Raw genomic sequence first — 18,053 nt, 5'->3', positions numbered from 1 at the left:
ATATAGTACAAAGCTACTAAATAACAACAAATAACCCTTTATAATTATAGGGTTCTGTTTTTCGGGATGCCGCGATCGTTTGTTGGTGCCGCCCTCTAACTCGCCCGTCCGACAAGTGCGATTTTCACTTTTATAATTGCCTGTTGGCGCAGCGAGATGCGTAAGCCCGGTCGTTATTGTTTTGATGTTAAAATATTCGGATGTTATGTTATGTTTTGATGTTAAAATATTCGGATGTTATGTTATGTTTTGATGTTAAAATATTCGGATGTGTAAAATATTGTGATGTTAGAATAATACGTGTGTATGTGGATGTGATACTTGTTATGTGCATAAGCCCCCGTTTCTTTCTGCACAACACAAATATTCACTTGAAAAATAATAGTAAAATTGGATGATTTTGGAATTACGTATGTGTGTATGTGGATGTGATATTTGGTATGTGCATAAGCCCCCTGTTTCTTTCTGCACAACACAAATGTTCACATAAAAAATAATAATAAAACGTTGGATGATTTTTATTAATTGTGAGCGCCGACGGGAAAATGTAAAGTATGTGTGTGAAGGTGCGAATGAAGATGATGTATATATTACAAATTTATGCTCGAAAATTAGTATCGGCAAAAAAGACGACTAGGTATGTATATATATATTTTTTTTTTCACACAAAATGGAGTCCAATTGGAGTGCGAAGTGTGGGTGTGTGAAAAAAAATATAAATATAGAAGTGGAAAACCTTGGAATTACTTAGCTGGTGGAAAACGATAATCTGGTGGAATTCGTTTCTAAGGATCAAATGTTGGGGCGGGTCCTTGCCGTGCTGAATCCTTCCAAGTGTTTAATAAAAATTCGGGTTCGGGGTTGAATTCACTTGCTGCTTCGTAAACTTTATTTCTCTTTATACTCTACAAAAAATATGGCGTTAGGTCTAAGGCTATGCCTATATGGAGAGAGGTTTTACCAGGTTGGGCAACAGTGATGCCAAGCTAGCGATGTTGCACCAAGCTTGGTTCGACATGAACAGATTTCTCTGCTGAAGGGGGCCACTTCCAGCATATGCGAATGCCTTTCGGATTGAAAAACGATCCCGCAACCTTCCAAAGGTTGATGAATAACATCTTTGGGGAATTGCTAGGGAAATGTTGTCTTATATATGTCGGAGATGGCTCATTTATTTCCATTTTTCGGACGCAGCAAGTTCTGTTCGTTTCAGTGGCGTGATCGTAACTGAACTCACTACGCACATTCCAAGTAATTTCACAAGTTTTGCAGATCATAATGCTATCTCTTTTCTACGCCCCTACGAACAGACCTTACTCAACAGCAGAGGATGTCTCTTTTCCTTAGCTGTTGCGCGTTCTGAAAACCACCGTTAGCGACATCGTGTCGCCACTCAAACTGTACATGCATGCACAATGGTCAAACTAACCATTCTATGCCACACATATACAGTGGGCAAATTAATCATTCTACGACACGGCCTTCCTGACAAATCACACGTCCTCGTGTGTTTGATCTAGGATTTTCTCAATTATCGTCAAATTTTATTTACCATTTAATTCATTAACTTTTATTTATATAAAGTTTCAACTTTTATACCAAACAATCAATTTGGTTTTACAATGACATCACTTAGACGTTTTCATAACATTTTGTCTTAAGTCAAACTTAACAATTCTTCTTGTCTGTAATTCCATTATGTTGTGTAGTTATTCTAACTGATTTTAGCCATAACAAGTCCTTCTGTCATGGTGCTATCAACACTGACCCCCCGCCACAGTAAGTCCTTCTACTATGGTGCGATCGATTGACCCCCGCCATAACAATTCCATCTGTTATGGTGCGGTCGATTGACCCCCGCCATAACAATTCCATCTGTTATGGTGCGGTCGATTGACCCCCACCATAACAATTCCATCTGTTATGGTGCGGTCTCTATATCCCCCTCTTGGGATTCCAAGGCAACTGCTGTGCCATCTTTATCTCTATTTCTCATTTCAGAGTCAGATGCATCTCCTCTTGAGTCATCTAGTTCTTCATCAATTTCTTTACTTAATTCTCTATTGGGCAATGCCCTCAAAAACTCATGTGCATACTTATAAGTTCTTTTGCTTGTTAAAGACTTTAAAACATATCTATCGCCATCTAGTTGTTCGATTATTTCGAACGGACCTTTAAATTTCGGATCAAGCTTAGTTTGGTGACGCTCTTCGTTTTTTATTAAAACATGGTCTCCCACATTATATTTTATTATCTTTGCTTTGTTCTTATCATATCTATGTTTATCATAACGAGCATTAGCCTCCATATTTTCCTTGGCTTGTTTTCTTATAGACTCTCTATCAATTAAATTATCCTCTTCTTCACCTATTGGTAACAAACAAAGAGGTCTAGATTCTCTACCAATTAGCATTTCTAATGGACTAAACTTTGTGACTCGATTGGTGGTACAATTAATTGCCAATTGTACTTCGGTTAGAGCATCTTGCCACGACCTCTGACTGGTTTCGACTGCTGTCAACATACTCTTAAGCGTGCTCATTATACGCTCTACCTGGCCGTTTGCCCTACTCGCGCCTGTAGCAATTAAGTGTAGCTCAATCTTTTGGGAGGAACAAAATTCACGGAATCCTGAGCTTGCAAAATTACGGCCCTGATCCGCTATAATGCGTGTAGGCGCACCAAACAAACACACGACGGCCTTAACAGCTTTGATTGAACATTCAGTATCAATATTTAAGGTGTGATGTAAGTAAACAAATTTCGTGAACGCATCTACTAAGACAATTACGTACTCCTTTAAGTCATTCTTTCCACTCATCTTTCCTGTTATATCAATATGCACTGTGTGCCACGGGATGTCTACCTTAGGAATCGAATGCAATTCAGATTGAATTTTTCCAACTGGTGGCTTAGCTAATTTGCAAGTAATGCAATTTTCAACAAATCTACGAACGTACTTTGACATATTTTCAAACCAGTAAAATCCATAGACTTTATCCAATGTTTTCTCCCAACCTAGATGCATGATGGATTCATGAACATGATTAATCACTGCCCATCTAAATGCCCTAGGGATTACAGGCAAACATTTAGTCCTGCCATTTCGTTGTATCTTTCTATATAAAACTCCTTTCCTTAATTCATAGGTTTTTAATAAATGCTCTGGCAATTCGTTATTTTTGAACTTAGCTAATGTATCTGCTACCTCAGGGTCACGTTTTTGTTCAGAAATCAACCAGTTGTCAGTTACCTCGGTTAAATTAATGCGTTTTTCTGGAATTTTATTTTGACCATTATTTTTATCGGGCACTGGATTCCGAGATAAACAATCCACATGCGCCATACGATCACCCTTCCTGTATTCTATGTTAAAGTCAAACGATTGTAAAAATGCCCACCACCTATGTACCCTCGGCGTTAAGTCTAGCTTTGTGCGACTAGCCTTTAAGGAATTACAGTCCGTATATACGACAAATTTACGTCCCTGCAAGTAGTGACGGAAGTGTTTGATACCATTGACTACTGCTAGCGTTTCTAACTCGTACGAATGATATTTTGACTCGGCAGGGGATGTGCATTTACTATAATATTCTACCACATGGGGTTTCTCGTTAATTTTATGCAACAATATAGCACCATAGCCAATCGAACTTGCATCGGTGTGCAATTCTATTGCATGTTTCGGGTCGAATATAGTCAACACAGGTGACTGCGTCAAAACTGTTATAATTTTAGTCCTTATTTGCTCATGTTGCTGTTGCCAAGAAAAATCAGAATTTTTCTTTGATGTGAGTTGATACAAAGGCTTAAGCGTTTCCGAGAATTTTGGAACGAACTGTCTAAAATACGAAGCCAATCCTATGAATTGTCGTAATTGCGACACAGATTGTGGAGGCGGTAAATCTAACAATGCTTTTACTTTAGGAGCGTTTGGACTAATTTCTCCGTTACTTATCTCAAAACCTAGGTATTCTATGCGAGTTTTAAGAAAGGAGCACTTGGTTATGTTAAATGAAAATCCCGCTTTACTCAATGTTTCTAATACAATACGCAACCGTTCTAATCCTTCTTCTTTAGTTTCGGCTATAACCAACACGTCATCAATGTAAACGACAGCGCATGAGTGTGCCAGTGATCCCAATGCTCTTGTTATGGCCCTCTGAAAAACAGAAGGTGCATTTTTCAAGCCAAAAGGCATGGTCAAAAACTCGTACTGGCCCTCTGGAGTCACAAACGCGGTTCGTTCAATTGAATTTTCGTGTACTGGAATTTGGTAAAAACCACTAGCCATATCTAAGCACGAGAAATATTTTGCACCGCGAAGCCGGGCAATTTGGTCTGCGATAAGAGGCAATGGATACCTATCAGCAATGGTATTATCATTTAACATCCTGTAGTCCACACAAAGACGATCAGTGCCATTTTTCTTTTTCACTAACATCATTGGGCTGGCGAAAGGTGAGCAACTTGGACGGATAATATTTGCTTTTAACAACTCATCGATTTTACAACGCACCAGGTTTTTCTCTTCCTCGCCAAGCCTATAGGGACGTCGTTGCACTGTCTTTTGTGGATCTATTAACTTAATTTCCAACAGCCCTGTCGAGACTCGAGTTTTTGGTATTCCACTAATAAACCAGTCAGAGTAGCATTTTAGGATATTTGTTAAGACAATTTTATCGGAATCAACTAAATCTGTATCAGAACTTATAATATCCTCGTAATCAATTAAAGTCACCTTATTTATCATTTTCGTTTTATAAATTTGAAATTTATCAGCGTCTATCATCACGCCAAAGCCTTGGCTAAGAATCTCTCGACCAACTAACACATCGTATTTCAAATACTTGTCTAAAATTACGTGTAACAAAATCTCAAAACAGTATTGTTCAATATTTATTTTGCATAAAACTTGTTGAGTGCTATAAATTGCATCGTTACTTATGCCATTGAGTTTTACAACATTATTAACTCTTTTCCCTTTAAATTTATGGGCGACACTTTCCTTGACCAGTGAGCATTCTGCACCGGAATCGAAACAAAATGGAACAGACTCACCGGATGCCTTTATTGTTCCAGAGGGTGGAGCTACTGCGCAGATATCCACTCGCTTCTCAAAAATTCTTTCGCATCCACCTGATCGGACTTTAGGACATGCGGATGCAAAGTGCCCAATTTCGCCACATTTGAAGCATTTGACACCAGATCGATCTTTCACACCCGTCGTATTTGTGCCGCTGTAGGTTTTGCCTTTACTCTGGCCCTGCTGCAAACGTGCCCGACATTCGGCATATTTATGCCCAACCTTTCCGCAGTAGTTGCATTTCACCAGGGACGGAGATTTGAACTTTTTGCGATCCGAGCCAGTTGCATCGTCTTCTATGCTACGCTTCATGAAGGAGTGTGCCTGCAACTGTTGTTGTAGCTCATTGCGAGTTTTTACATTGGTGGTAAAAATCCAGCGCGCCAACTTGCTGTCAACTTGAGCCATGTGAGCCAAAGTTACAGACACAGCTATTTCTTCTAAATCCTTGGCTTTCCATTTAGACATAAGCATCGTGACAATCCGGCTGCCGTATTCAGCAAAGCCTTCTTCTGGTTTCGGTCGACCCTTCAATACATTGAGAACCATGCCAGCAGAGGTTTCAATTCCAACAAAACGCTGAAGAAACAGTTCCCTGAACTTCTCCCAAGTGATGCCGGCAAAGCATATTTGTGAAAGCCACTGTGATGCGGTGCCTTCTAGTGCTTTACTTAGTGCTATCACCAGATTGCTACCTTGGAGAACGTTATCAGCAAATATAAGGTCCACCGTGCTGCACCAAGATGAGGGCTCCACTCCAGGCACGTCAGGGTTAAATTTTGGTAAGGTAATGTGTGAAGCTTTACCATCGGATTGCGGCGCCTTTGGAGTCTGCATGTTTTTAATTATTTCCATCAGGTTGCGATTTTGCAGTTCCAATGCTAACAAATGTGGATCAGTAGGCAAAGCATATCCCACTTCTGATGTCGGAGATGGCTCATTTATTTCCATTTTTCGGACGCAGCAAGTTCTGTTCGTTTCAGTGGCGTGATCGTAACTGAACTCACTACGCACATTCCAAGTAATTTCACAAGTTTTGCAGATCATAATGCTATCTCTTTTCTACGCCCCTACGAACAGACCTTACTCAACAGCAGAGGATGTCTCTTTTCCTTAGCTGTTGCGCGTTCTGAAAACCACCGTTAGCGACATCGTGTCGCCACTCAAACTGTACATGCATGCACAATGGTCAAACTAACCATTCTATGCCACACATATACAGTGGGCAAATTAATCATTCTACGACATATACATGAACGAAATTATGTTGTTCTCAACTTCGTTACAAGAACACATCACAGATTTGGATAGAGTTTTCAAGAAGCTTGCAGAAGCAAATTTTAAACGACAATTGGACAAGACAGAATTTTTGAGAATTAGGTACAATATTTAGGACATGTAGTAACCCAGCAGGGTATTATACCAAACCCAGGGAAATCGAAGCAATAAAGTGTTTCGATATTCCCAAGACTAGGAAACAGATTAAATCATTCCTAGGTCTGTTGGGATACTATGGGAAATTCATACGAGATTTCGCAGCGATAACCAAGCCAATGACGAGGCAATTAAAGACCAAAAAGGGTGAAAAATGGAACAGGAATACAAAGAAACATTTAAGGTATGCAAAACGTTGCATAACAACAACCCAATATTAGAGTTTCCCGATTTTGGCAAACCGTTCATAATTACCACGGATGCCAGAAACTATGCGATTGGCACCGTATTGTTCCAAGGAAATCTGGGAACGGACAGTCTAGTAGCATATGCTAGTAGAACCTTATCAGGATCAGAGTTGAACTATGCGACCATAGAAAACGAGATGCTAGCCATTATTTGGGCAATTAAGCATTTTAGGCACTATGTATTCGGCACGAAGTTCAAAATAGTCTCGGATCATAGGCCATTAATCTGACTGGTGAGCGTTAAGGAACCGGACTCCAAACTCGTAAGGTGGCGATTTCAAATGTTGGATTATGATTATGAGATTGTGTATGAAAAGGGCTCGTTGAATGTAGTGGCAAACGTATTGAGCAGAATTCAACCTGAGATCAATGTGCTAGAGGATGTCTCAGAGATAGTGACAAATGGAGAGACAATTCATTCCGCTGGGGAAGACCTGCAACTGGGATTCCCAATATCAGACAGACCACTGAATGAGTATAATATTCAAGTGGTTATACAGGAAGGTAGAATAGCGAGAGAAGTAAAACAAATTCCATTCAGGAATAATTTACGAGTAATCTGGACGGGAAACAGTTTTGATAACGTAGGTTAAAAGAATTTCTAAAACCTAAAAGATTGTTCATTCCGGAAAACTTGGTGATAACAATCCAGTACGTATATTGCAAATACTTTTCCTATAGTTAATTGTATAAGGCAATAAGATGTACAGTCTTGTTGCCAGATATAACGGAAAAGACCAAACAAGAACGAGTCATTAAGGAGTACCATGAAAAGAGTAATCATAGAGGAATTGACGAAACCTTAGCTCCTGTCTTTTCCTACACAAGAAACAGGCAATTATACAAACAATAAATAATTGTGACTGTTGGCAAATTCAGAAATACGATAGGAAACCAAATAAGATGAAGTATAGTTTGACGGAGGAAAGCGTTAATATAGTAAAGGCAACAAAAAGTTTCATGGCCTTATTCGGAGTACCCAAAAAGATAGTTTGTGATCAGGGAGTTGAATTCTCGTCCGACCTCTTCAAAACACCAACAATGGGAACGCGTGAAATCGGACCGGTGTTTGTTGCGTAAGCCCGGTCGTTATTGTTTTGATGTTAAAATATTCGGATGTTATGTTATGTTTTGATGTTAAAATATTCGGATGTTATGTTATGTTTTGATGTTAAAATATTCGGATGTGTAAAATATTGTGATGTTAGAATAATATGTGTGTATGTGGATGTGATATTTGTTATGTGCATAAGCACATAAGCTGTTTCTTTCTGCACAACACAAATGTTCACATAAAAAATAATAATAAAACGTTGGATGATTTTTATTATCGGCATAAAGACGACTAGGTATGTATATATGTATATATTTTTTCACACAAAATGGAGTCCAATTGGAGTGCGGAGTGTGGGTGTGTGAAAAAAAAATATAAATATAGAAGTGGAAAACCTTGGAATTATTTAGCTGGTGGAAAACGATAATCTGGTGGAATTCGTTTCTAAGGATCAAATGTTGGGGCGGGTCCTTGCCGTGCTGAAAGAGAATTAGGTACAATATTTAGGACATGTAGTAACCCAGCAGGGTATTATACCAAACCCAGGGAAATCGAAGCAATAAAGTGTTTCGATATTCCCAAGACTAGGAAACAGATTAAATCATTCCTAGGTCTGTTGGGATACTATGGGAAATTCATACGAGATTTCGCAGCGATAACCAATCCAATGACGAGGCAATTAAAGACCAAAAAGGGTGAAAAATGGACCAGGAATACAACGAAACATTTAAGGTATGCAAAACGTTGCATAACAACAACCCAATATTAGAGTTTCCCGATTTTGGCAAACCGTTCATAATTACCACGGATGCCAGAAACTATGCGATTGGCACCGTATTGTCCTAAGGAAATCTGGGAACGGACAGTCTAGTAGCATATGCTAGTATAACCTTATCAGGATCAGAGTTGAACTATGCGACCATAGATAACGAGATGCTAGCCATTATTTGGGCAATTAAGCATTTTAGGCACTATGTATTCGGCACGAAGTTGAAAATAGTCACGGATCATAGGCCATTAATCTGGCTGGTGAGCGTTAAGGAACCGGACTCCAAAATCGTAAGGTGGCGATTTCAAATGTTGGATTAGATTATGAGATTGTGTATGAAAAGGGCTCGTTGAATGTAGTGGCAAACGCATTGAGCAGAATTGAACCTGAGATCAATATGCTAGAGGATGTCTCAGAGATAGTGACAAATGGAGAGACAATTCATTCCGCTGGGGAAGACCTGCAACTGGGATTCCCAATATCAGACAGACCACTGATAATATTCAAGTGGTTATACAGGAAGGTAGAATAGCGAGAGAAGTAAAACAAATTCCATTCAGGAATAATTTACGAGTAATCTGGACGGGAAACAGTTTTGATAACGTAGGTTAAAAGAATTTCTAAAACCTAAAAGATTGTTCATTCCGGAAAACTTGGTGATAACAATCCAGGACGTATATTGCAAATACTTTTCCTATAGTTAATTGTATAAGGCAATAAGATGTACAGTCTTGTTGCCAGATATAACGGAAAAGACCAAACAAGAACGAGTCATTAAGGAGTACCATGAAAAGAGTTATCATAGAGGAATTGACGAAACCTTAGCTCATCTCAAAAGAAATGTGTTTTCCTACACAAGAAACAGGCAATTATACAAACAATAAATAATTGTGACAGTTTTCAAATTCAGAAATACGATAGGAAACCAAATAAGATGAAGTATAGTTTGACGGAGACGTTAACGATTCCAGCAAAGGAAAGCGTGTTTGTTGGTTCAATTTATTTTTGGGTGGAACACTTCGGAATACTTAAATCTGTTGTAATTTGAAATAACACCAAACAACAAACAGCAGAAATGGATACGGAACGCGTGAAATCGGAACGTTGTTTATTTCTGGGTGGCACACCTCGAATAATTAATTTCGTCGTTATTTTTAAGGTGGAAAAGGTTTACCGAGCTTCGGGTTGTTTGCAAACGCGGTTACCTTAATTGGCTGACTTATTCTAAAAGGCAATATGCAACCCTGCGTAATTTCACTCGCACTAATACAATATGTACGTATGTAGAAATGAATGTTGTTATAAATGATATAGTACAAAGCTACTAAATAACAACAAATAACCCTTTATAATTATAGGGTTCTGTTTTTTGGGATGCCGCGATCGTTTGTTGGTGCCGCCCTCTAACTCGCCCGTCCGACAAGTGCGATTTTCACTTTTATAATTGCCTGTTGGCGCAGCGAGATGCGTAAGCCCGGTCGTTATTGTTTTGATGTTAAAATATTCGGATGTTATGTTATGTTTTGATGTTAAAAGATTCGGATGTTATGTTATGTTTTGATGTTAAAATATTCGGATATGTAAAATATTGTGATGTTAGAATAATAAGTGTGTATGTGGATGTGTTATTTGTTATGTGCATAAGCCCCCTGTTTCTTTCTGCACAACACAAATATTCACTTGAAAAATAATAGTAAAATTGGATAATTTTGGAATTACGTATGTGTGTATGTGGATGTGATATTTGGTATGTGCATAAGCCCCCTGTTTCTTTCTGCACAACACAAATGTTCACATAAAAAATAATAATAAAACGTTGGATGATTTTTATTAATTGTGAGCGCCGACGGGAAAATGTAAAGTATGTGTGTGAAGGTGCGAATGAAGATGATGTATATATTACAAAATTATGCTCGAAAATTAGTATCGGCAAAAAGACGACTAGGTATGTATATATATATTTTTTTTTCACACAAAATGGAGTCCAATTGGAGTGCGGAGTGTGGGTGTGTGAAAAAAAATATAAATATAGAAGTGGAAAACCTTCGAATTACTTAGCTGGTGGAAAACGATAATCTGGTGGAATTCGTTTCTAAGGATCAAATGTTGGGGCGGGTCCTTGCCGTGCTGAATCCTTCCAAGTGTTTGATAAAAATTCGGGTTCGGGGTTGAATTCACTTGTTGCTTCGTAAACTTTATTTCTCTTAATACTCTACAAAAAATATGGCGTTAGGTCTAAGGCTATGCCTATATGGAGAGAGGTTTTACCAGGTTGGGCAACAGTGATGCCAAGCTAGCGATGTTGCACCAAGCTTGGTTCGACATGAACAGATTTCTCTGCTGAAGGGGGCCACTTCCAGCATATGCGAATGCCTTTCGGATTGAAAAACGATCCCGCAACCTTTCTAAGGTTGATGAATAACATCTTTGGGGAATTGCTAGGGAAATGTTGTCTTATATACATGAACGAAATTATGTTGTTCTCAACTTCGTTACAAGAACACATCACAGATTTGGATAGAGTTTTCAAGAAGCTTGCAGAAGCAAATTTTAAACGACAATTGGACAAGACAGAATTTTTGAGAATTAGGTACAATATTTAGGACATGTAGTAACCGAGCAGGGTATTATACCAAACCCAGGGAAATCGAAGCAATAAAGTGTTTCGATATTCCCAAGACTAGGAAACAGATTAAATCATTCCTAGGTCTGTTGAGATACTATGGGAAATTCATACGAGATTTCGCAGCGATAACCAAGCCAATGACGAGGCAATTAAAGACCAAAAAGGGTGAAAAATGGACCAGGAATACAAAGAAACATTTAAGGTATGCAAAACGTTGCATAACAACAACCCAATATTAGAGTTTCCCGATTTTGGCAAACCGTTCATAATTACCACGGATGCCAGAAACTATGCGATTGGCACCGTATTGTTCCAAGGAAATCTGGGAACGGACAGTCTAGTAGCATATGCTAGTAGAACCTTATCAGGATCAGAGTTGAACTATGCGACCATAGAAAACGAGATGCTAGCCATTATTTGGGCTATTAAGCATTTTAGCCACTATGTATTCGGCACGAAGTTCAAAATAGTCTCGGATCATAGGCCATTAATCTGGCTGGTGAGCGTTAAGGAACCGGACTCCAAACTCGTAAGGTGGCGATTTCAAATGTTGGATTATGATTATGAGATTGTGTATGAAAAGGGCTCGTTGAATGTAGTGGCAAACGCATTGAGCAGAATTGAACCTGAGATCAATATGCTAGAGGATGTCTCAGAGATAGTGACAAATGGAGAGACAATTCATTCCGCTGGGGAAGACCTGCAACTGGGATTCCCAATATCAGACAGACCACTGAATGAGTATAATATTCAAGTGGTTATACAGGAAGGTAGAATAGCGAGAGAAGTAAAACAAATTCCATTCAGGAATAATTTACGAGTAATCTGGACGGGAAACAGTTTTGATAACATAGGTTAAAAGAATTTCTAAAACCTAAAAGATTGTTCATTCCAGAAAACTTGGTGATAACAATCCAGGACGTATATTGCAAATACTTTTCCTATAGTTAATTGTATAAGGCAATAAGATGTACAGTCTTGTTGCCAGATATAACGGAAAAGACCGAACAAGAACGAGTCATTAAGGAGTACCAGAGTAATCATAGAGGAATAGACGAAACCTTAGCTCATCTCAAAAGAAATGTGTTTTCCTACACAAGAAACAGGCAATTATACAAACAATAAATAATTGTGACAGTTTTCAAATTCAGTAATACGATAGGAACCCAAATAAGATGAAGTATAGTTTGACGGAGGAAAGCGTTAATATAGTAAAGGCAACAAAAAGTTTCATGGCCTTATTCGGAGTACCCAAAAAGATAGTTTGTGATCAGGGAGTTGAATTCTCGTCCGACCTCTTCAAAACACCAAAAGTGGGAACGCGTGAAATCGGACCGGTGTTTGTTGGTTCAATTTATTTTTGGGTGGAACACTTCGGAATACTTAAATCTGTTGTAATTTGAAATAACACCAAACAACAAACAGCAGAAATGGATACGGAACGCGTGAAATCGGAACGTTGTTTATTTCTGGGTGGAACACCTCGAATAATTAATTTCGTCGTTATTTTTAAGGTGGAAAAGGTTTACCGAGCTTCGGGTTGTTTGCAAACGCGGTTACCTTAATTGGCTGACTTATTCTAAAAGGCGATATGCAACCCTGCGTAATTTCACTCACACTAATACAATATGTACGTATGTAGAAATGAATGTTGTTATAAATGATATAGTACAAAGCTACTAAATAACAACAAATAACCCTTTATAATTATAGGGTTCTGTTTTTCGGGATGCCGCGATCGTTTGTTGGTGCCGCCCTCTAACTCGCCCGTCCGACAAGTGCGATTTTCACTTTTATAATTGCCTGTTGGCGCAGCGAGATGCGTAAGCCCGGTCGTTATTGTTTTGATGTTAAAATATTCGGATGTTATGTTATGTTTTGATGTAAAAATATTCGGATGTTATGTTATGTTTTGATGTTAAAATATTCGGATGTGTAAAATATTGTGATGTTAGAATAATACGTGTGTATGTGGATGTGACATTTGCTTGTGCATAAGCCCCCTGTTTCTTTCTGCACAACACAAATATTCACTTGAAAAATAATAGTAAAATTGGATGATTTTGGAATTACGTATGTGTGTATGTGGATGTGATATTTGGTATGTGCATAAGCCCTCTGTTTCTTTCTGCACAACACAAATGTTCACATAAAAAATAATAATAAAACGTTGGATGATTTTTATTAATTGTGAGCGCCGACGGGAAAATGTAAAGTATGTGTGTGAAGGTGCGAATGAAGATGAAAATTAGTATCGGCAAAAAAGACGACTAGGTATGTATATATATATATAAATTTTTTCACACAAAATGGAGTCCAATTGGAGTGCGGAGTGTGGGTGTGTGAAAAAAAAAATATAAATATAGAAGTGGAAAACCTTGGAATTACTTAGCTGGTGGAAAAGGATCAAATGTTGGGACGGGTCCTTGCCGTGCTGAATCCTTCCAAGTGTTTAATAAAAATTCGGTTTCGGGGTTGAATTCACTTGCTGCTTTGTGAACTTTATTTCTCTCAATGCTCTACAAAAAATATGGCGTGAGGTCTAAGGCTATGCCTATATGGAGAGAGGTTTTACCAGGTTGGGCAACAGTGATGCCAAGCTAGCGATGTTGCACCAAGCTTGGTTCGACATGAACAGATTTCTCTGCTGAAGGGGGCCACTTCCAGCATATGCGAATGCCTTTCGGATTGAAAAACGATCCCGCAACCTTTCAAAGGTTGATGAATAACATCTTTGGGGAATTGCTAGGGAAATGTTGTCTTATATACATGGACGAAATTATGTTGTTCTCAACTTCGTTACAAGAACACATCACAGATTTGGATAGAGTTTTCAAGAAGCTTGCAGAAGCAAATTTTAAACGACAATTGGACAAGACAGAATTTGAGAGAATTAGGTACAATATTTAGGACATGTAGTAACCGAGCAGGGTATTATACCAAACCCAGGGAAATCGAAGCAATAAAGTGTTTCGATATTCCCAAGACTAGGAAACAGATTAAATCATTCCTAGGTCTGTTGGGATACTATGGGAAATTCATACGAGATTTCGCAGCGATAACCAAGCCAATGACGAGGCAATTAAAGACCAAAAAGGGTGAAAAATGGACCAGGAATACAAAGAAACATTTAAGGTATGCAAAACGTTGCATAACAACAACCCAATATTAGAGTTTCCCGATTTTGGCAAACCGTTCATAATTACCACGGATGCCAGAAACTATGCGATTGGCACCGTATTGTCCCAAGGAAATCTGGGAACGGACAGTCTAGTAGCATATGCTAGTAGAACCTTATCAGGATCAGAGTTGAACTATGCGACCATAGAAAACGAGATGCTAGCCATTATTTAGGCAATTAAGCATTTTAGGCACTATGTATTCGGCACGAAGTTCAAAATAGTCACGGATCATAGGCCATTAATCTGGCTGGTGAGCGTTAAGGAACCGGACTCCAAACTCGTAAGGTGGCGATTTCAAATGTTGGATTATGATTATGAGATTGTGTATGAAAAGGGCTCGTTGAATGTAATGGCAAACGCATTGAGCAGAATTGAACCTGATATCAATATGCTAGAGGATGTCTCAGAGATAGTGACAAATGGAGAGACAATTCATTCCGCTGGGGAAGACCTGCAACTGGGATTCCCAATATCAGACAGACCACTGAATGAGTATAATATTCAAGTGGTTATACAGGAAGGTAGAATAGCGGGAGAAGTAAAACAAATTCCATTCAGGAATAATTTACGAGTAATCTGGACGGGAAACAGTTTTGATAACGTAGGTTAAAAGAATTTCTAAAACCTAAAAGATTGTTCATTCCAGAAAACTTGGAGTAACAATCCAGGACGTATATTGCAAATACTTTTTCTATAGTTAATTTTATAAGGCAATAAGATGTACAGTCTTGTTGCCAGATATAACGGAAAAGACCGAACAAGAACGAGTCATTAAGGAGTACCATGAAAAGAGCAATCACAGAGGAATAGACGAAACCTTAGCTCCTGTCTTTTCCTACACAAGAAACAGGCAATTATACAAACAATAAATAATTGTGACAGTTGGCAAATTCAGAAATACGATAGGAAACCAAATAAGATGAAGTATAGTTTGACGGAGGAAAGCGTTAATATAGTAAAGGCAACAAAAAGTTTCATGGCCTTATTCGGAGTACCCAAAAAGATAGTTTGTGATCAGGGAGTTCAATTCTCGTCCGACCTCTTCAAAACACCAAAAATGGGAGCGCGTGAAATCGGACCGGTGTTTGTTGGTTCAATTTATTTTTGGGCGGAACACTTCGGAATACTTAAATCTGTTGTAATTTGTAATAACACCAAACAACAAACAGCAGAAATGGATGCGGAACGCGAATAATTAATTTCGTCGTTATTTTTAAGGTGGAAAAGGTTTACCGAACTTCGGGTTGTTTGCAAAAGCGGTTACCTTAATTGGCTGACTTATTCTAAAAGGCGATATGCAACCCTGCGTAATTTCACTCACACTAATACAATATGTACGTATGTAGAAATGAATGTTGTTATAAATGATATAGTACAAAGCTACTAAATAACAAGAAATAACCCTTTATAATTATAGGGTTCTGTTTTTCGGGATGCCGCGATCGTTTGTTGGTGCCGCCCTCTAACTCGCCCTCCGACAAGTGCGGTTTTCACTTTTATAATTGCCTGTTGGCGCAGCGAGATGCGTAAGCCCGGTCGTTATTGTTTTGATGTTAAAATATTCGGATGTTATGTTATGTTTTGATGTTAAAATATTCGGATGTTATGTTATGTTTTGATATTAAAATATTCGGATATGTAAAATATTGTGATGTTAGAATAATACGTGTGTATGTGGATGTGACATTTGCTATGTGCATAAGCCCCCTGTTTCTTTCTGCACAACACAAATATTCACTTGAAAAATAATAGTAAAATTGGATGATTTTGGAATTACGTATGTGTGTATGTGGATGTGATATTTGGTATGTGCATAAGCCCCCTGTTTCTTTCTGCACAACACAAATGTTCACATAAAAAATAATAATAAAACGTTGGATGATTTTTATTATCGGCAAAAAGACGACTAGGTATGTATATATATATTTTTTCACACAAAATGGAGTCCAATTGGAGTGCGGAGTGTGGGTGTGTGAAAAAAATATAAATATAGAAGTGGAAAACCTTGGAATTACTTAGCTGGTGGAAAACGATAATCTAGTGGAATTCGTTTCTAAGGATCAAATGTTGGGGCGGGTCCTTGACGTGCTGAAAGAGAATTAGGTACAATATTTAGGACATGTAGTAACCCAGCAGGGTATTATACCAAACCCAGGGAAATCGAAGCAATAAAGTGTTTCGATATTCCCAAGACTAGGAAACAGATTAAATCATTCCTAGGTCTGTTGGGATACTATGGGAAATTCATACGAGATTTCGCAGCGACAACCAAGCCAATGACGAGGCAATTAAAGACCAAAAAGGGTGAAAAATGGAAGAGGAATACAAAGAAACATTTAAGGTATGCAAAATGTTGCATAACAAAAACCCAATATTAGAGTTTCCCGATTTTGGCAAAGCGTTCATAATTACCACGGATGCCAGAAACTATGCGATTGGCACCGTGTTGTCCCAAGGAAATCTGGGAACGGACAGTCTAGTAGCATATGCTAGTAGAACCTTATCAGGATCAGAGTTCAACTATGCGACCATAGAAAACGAGATGCTAGCCATTATTTGGGCAATTAAGCATTTTAGCCACTATGTATTCGGCACGAAGTTCAAAATAGTCACGGATCATAGGCCATTAATCTGGCTGGTGAGCGTTAAGGAACCGGACTCCAAACTCGTAAGGTGGCGATTTCAAATGTTGGATTATGATTATGAGATTGTGTATGAAAAGGGCTCGTTGAATGTAGTGGCAAACGCATTGAGCAGAATTCAACCTGAGATCAATATGCTAGAGGATGTCTCAGAGATAGTGACAAATGGAGAGACAATTCATTCCGCTGGGGAAGACCTGCAACTGGGATTCCCAATATCAGACAGACCACTGAATGAGTATAATATTCAAGTGGTTATACAGGAAGGTAGAATAGCGGGAGAAGTAAAACAAATTCCATTCAGGAATAATTTACGAGTAATCTGGACGGGAAACAGTTTTGATAACGTAGGTTAAAAGAATTTCTAAAACCTAAAAGATTGTTCATTCCAGAAAACTTGGTGATAACAATCCAGGACGTATATTGCAAATACTTTTTCTATAGTTAATTTTATAAGGCAATAAGATGTACAGTCTTGTTGCCAGATATAACGGAAAAGACCGAACAAGAACGAGTCATTAAGGAGTACCATGAAAAGAGCAATCACAGAGGAATAGACGTAACCTTAGCTCCTGTCTTTTCCTACACAAGAAACAGGCAATTATACAAACAATAAATAATTGTGACAGTTGGCAAATTCAGAAATACGATAGGAAACCAAATAAGATGAAGTATAGTTTGACGGAGGAAAGCGTTAATATAGTAAAGGCAACAAAAAGTTTCATGGCCTTATTCGGAGTACCCAAAAAGATAGTTTGTGATCAGGGAGTTGAATTCTCGTCCGACCTCTTCAAAACACCAAAAATGGGAGCGCGGGAAATCGGACCGGTGTTTGTTGGTTCAATTTATTTTTGGGTGGAACACTTCGGAATACATAGATCTGTTGTAATTAGTAATAACACCAAACAACAAACAGCAGAAATGGATGCGGAACGCGTGGAAACGGAACGTTGTTTATTTCTGGGTGGCACACCTCGAATAATTAATTTCGTCGTTATTTTTAAGGATGTTA

Source organism: Drosophila elegans, unplaced genomic scaffold, assembly GCF_018152505.1.
Source record: "Drosophila elegans isolate 14027-0461.03 unplaced genomic scaffold, ASM1815250v1 contig_197, whole genome shotgun sequence".
NCBI lineage: Eukaryota > Metazoa > Arthropoda > Insecta > Diptera > Drosophilidae > Drosophila > Drosophila elegans.
The sequence above is the reverse complement of the archived record's forward strand: the minus strand, read 5'-3'. Positions refer to the sequence as shown.